The 4,134-nt window shown below is 32.2% G+C and overlaps 1 long non-coding RNA gene across 1 annotated transcript; it reads right to left on the reverse strand.

Annotated features, from left to right (window-relative positions):
- Positions 1 to 1,436: 1,436 nt before the first annotated feature.
- On the reverse strand, positions 1,437 to 3,865 carry LOC129892465 (uncharacterized). The gene is made up of 2 exons (XR_008767322.1): positions 3,777 to 3,865; positions 1,437 to 1,941 (listed from the first exon to the last, which is right to left on the reverse strand). It is a non-coding gene; the product is annotated as an uncharacterized LOC129892465 (long non-coding RNA).
- Between the last annotated feature and the right edge of the window lie 269 nt (positions 3,866 to 4,134).

Below are 4,134 nucleotides of genomic sequence, written 5' to 3' on the forward strand. Positions count from 1 at the left end.
AGGTCAAAACTACACAGATGTCGCAGTTAGACTACACCCATCAATTGTTTTTACAGCTAGGAGATACACCTAGAGTTGTACTAATTGGCTTGAAATTAATGGAACCAACAAATTACACATTATGGATTAGATGGATGGGATGAATTTTTTGGGTAAAAACAAGTTAGGTCTTGTCGATGGTAGTTGCCTACAAAGTTTATACAAGAGAGAATTAGCGAAACAGTGAGACAGATGTAGTGCAATCATATTATCATGGATCAATGGAGTAGTAACACCAGAATTAATCTCTAGTATAGTCATTGCTTCGACTGCAAAGTAGGTATGGGATGAATTCAAGGAGATATTTCACAATCGAATCTTATTAGGATCTATTAGTTGTGGAGAGAAATTACTTCTCCAATCAGTTCATTTGTGCTTTCTGTGATCTATAAAATCATCCACATAAGTTAAAATTTACTACTCAAAATCAAAGAATTATAGGGATGAATAATTGGATCTATTGACACCTTATCCACCTACATTTGAGTACGAAGAATCAAGTTTGTATATCATCCACTTGAATAATCAACATTTACCGCAGTTTCTTATGGGCTTGTGAGAGTTACGGTCATGTGAGAAGCGATATTGTTCTTAGAACTCTTGTTTTAAATGTGAACCAAGTGGTGGGGTGGTTAAAACCTTGAGACAAACCACCACATTTGCTTGATTCATTAGATTAGACACTCTGTCATGTGTTGTATGTATAATGGTGTGGCGATTTAAAATGAGTTGGTTGATTCAATTGGTCATTTAATCCACGTTGAAAGTGACAATAACCATTCGTTTGAGGCTTTTAAAACCTGATGCACAAACACTATTATAATTTTGTTGTTTGTTAACTGCAAAAATATTCAAAATATAATAAAAAATAGAGTTCTCCGATGTCTTTCCGACTATTTTTAAGTAGTCGACATATTAAACGTCAGAAAATATTTGCTGATTACAGTAGTCAAAATTTGTTGACTACTATAGTCGGAACATATAAAACTAGACTTGACCATTAAACTATCTAAATATCGACTATCGTAGTCAGAAAACTATCAAAATAATAATTTATTAATTTAAACAATGCCGACCACAATGGTCATAATAGTTAAAATATTTATTTATTTAATTAATATGTATTTCGATTACTGTAGTCTTACACATATTACTCATTTATAATCATTTAAGTACTTTTCAACTACTATAGTCACCATAATTAATTCATTTATTAACTAATTAGGTGTTCTCCGATTACTGTAGTCGGCAATATTCATTTTCTGAAAAAATTATATGATATTATTGATTATTGTAATCGAAAAAATTGCATTTTCATACAAAAAAAAGATGTTTATTTGGTACACCACATGCTAAATAATTTTACCATCTATCCGTAAAAACTGAACAATGAAATCAAACATCAAATACATTCCTAAACACTAAAATTCCATTCAATATGAATAAGTCTAAAAGTTCAAGCATCACCCGAATTAAGTCTAATAAGTATTCATCTGTTATTAAAAACAGAAGTACATTATTTAAAACAAGTCAAAATCTCATAGAAAATGTCCAAACATCCTAAATAAACTTCCAAAACAATCTACTCTTTAGTCAGTCTCTTCTTCATCATTATCAGATTCAGGCCTATGTTTCTCCATGAATTTCTACACTTTAGCAAAGTTAGCTTCAGATGTTTGAAGTCGTTCTGTCTATCAGCTGTACAATCTATCTTCGCATCGCTTCTATTTCTTCCGAAGATTGAGAAGTAAAAGTACCAGAAAACAATGGCGATGGATGACACGAGGAAGGTTGTACTCCAAGTCCATATTTATCCATATTGAACTAATATCATCAAATGACAGTTGGGTAGTGGAATCAGCCTCAAAAGTATGTTGTGTTTGACTCCATTCATCCAATCCTCTTTGAAATCCAACAAAAAATACATGTATAAATTACGAGGGAATTTATGTATACATGAATAATTAACATTATATAAAATAAGTACTTCAATGCTTTTGCTACCTCCAAAACCTTAAACTACTGAGACAAAGGTTGTTTTCGGAAACCTCGACTTGACTAAAATAAATTTCTTTAGTTGTTATATATATATATGATTTAAATTTGAGGATTTATCTTTCCCAAACAAACTGTCATCTATTATTTATATATGATAATCACCAATTCACCCATCTGAAATTCCGCGGAGACCTATAAAACAACACTAAAATTGGAACTCAAGATAAAAAAAAATGTAGCCTGATGCACTAAGCTCTTGCTAAAACTGAAAGTCAGATATGTCATAAAAACATTATCCACTGATCCCGACACAAGAAAGAGAAAGAAACTGTTTAAAAGTGAAAAAGTGCTCTGAGTAGGCTAAACTCAAAAGCCATATGCCTGTTTTGCTAGCTATAAGAACACATATTAGAATAAAAGTATAGCCACTCAATAAACAGAAAAAAACCCAGAAAAAGCAGACTGTACTATCCTTATAAGATCAAATAAAACTAAAATAACAAAGAGCCCAGCAATGAAAAGCCTAGAAGTATGTCACACCCCTAAATTATCGCAACAACTTCCTGAATGACAATCTAGCTTCCTCCTAATTTGAATCCCAAGTTGATGCATCCTCAAATTAGTAGGGGTGAATCTAAGTGTGCATATTGGCGAAAGTTAAAATCAAGAAAGCTTGTTCGGCAAGAAGAGAGATACAACTGGATATTATGTAGATTGTTAACTACAGTCATCTTTTGTGATTTATGCTTGGCTTGAGTCGTAGTAGTCAAACAACGTTATGAAGGACTTTCATAATCTCTAATTAAGAATAGACGAACAATAGCAGCATAATGAGACTTGAAGGATCTTAACTTGAACAAAGTAAGCAGATCTTTTTTCACAATTTATCAAAGATTAAAGTAAACAAACTGAACTTAAAAAAAGTTAGAAACAGAAGTATCCCCCCATGAATATTGAGAATATTAATATCACATGTAATAAGACTATCTCCCCAGATCCCGCTTGTGGCATTTCACTAGATATGTTGTTGTTGTAAGTAACAAGGCTATCAGTAAGTTTAAAACATAACAACAACCTTTAACTCCATCTGCCATCTTAATCAATGCTGTTTCACAGAATATATCGACATATCCATTTAAGCCTCCAAAGGGAGCCCATCCACATCATGTGGGGGTTATAGAGGCGTTTGCTTGCTTATCAGTTCATTACTCCTATATCTTGCTGGGATCTTTTCTCAGTATAACTAAAAGAAGTAAAAAATCACTAATTTTTCTCCTAACCAAACACACGCTAGTGGACAAACTTTGAAGCCATAATCACTATACTACATGCCAGTCAAGCCAACACAACTAAGAAAACAAAGAGAACAAACAATAGACGAGTATAGAGGCTATCGATAAAGAGTGGATTCATAGGGGATCTCAACTTGCATCATAAAAGGAAGACTGCTAAAACCAATCATCAAATTCTGCCATTCTTAGGTATAGGATATCGTTTATCTGGAAAATTATGGATGAATTTGAACTATCACATTAAGAATCATCAAATTTATGGTATAAAACATAAACGTATACAAGCATATTGCAAAGAAATTTTGTAAAAATTGAAGAAAACTAAGAACCCTAAACAAGAACACAAGGCTTGAAGACACAATCAGTAGTATTTGCGTTAACTACAAATTGAAGAACACTAAGAACCCTAAATTACAAATTTACAGTTATCAACGGAAGAAATTTTACCTGATTACAGTAATGAGAGAACTGAGAGAGTTGTGGGAGAGACACCGTAGATCGTGTGTACGTAATCACATGTACAAGTGATACAAGGCTGAATCTATCGCTGATCCTAAAGTTGGCATCAACTTTTATTTAGATACCTCAATTAGGTTTTGTTCATTTTAGATACTTTATGTCATGTGTCATTTTGACACATTTTTATAAATCAGCTAAAATTATAAAATATGTGTAATCTACTCGCGGGTGACGTGGCATGCTAACTAATAAAATGAGGATACGTCAGTTTGGTTCACAAAAAAAAATATAAGAAGAAGAAAGAAAAACTATTTAAACTTATTTTTAAAAAATATTTCAGTAATAA

This window comes from Solanum dulcamara, chromosome 6 (genome assembly GCF_947179165.1).
Source record: "Solanum dulcamara chromosome 6, daSolDulc1.2, whole genome shotgun sequence".
Classification (NCBI taxonomy): Eukaryota; Viridiplantae; Streptophyta; class Magnoliopsida; order Solanales; family Solanaceae; genus Solanum; species Solanum dulcamara.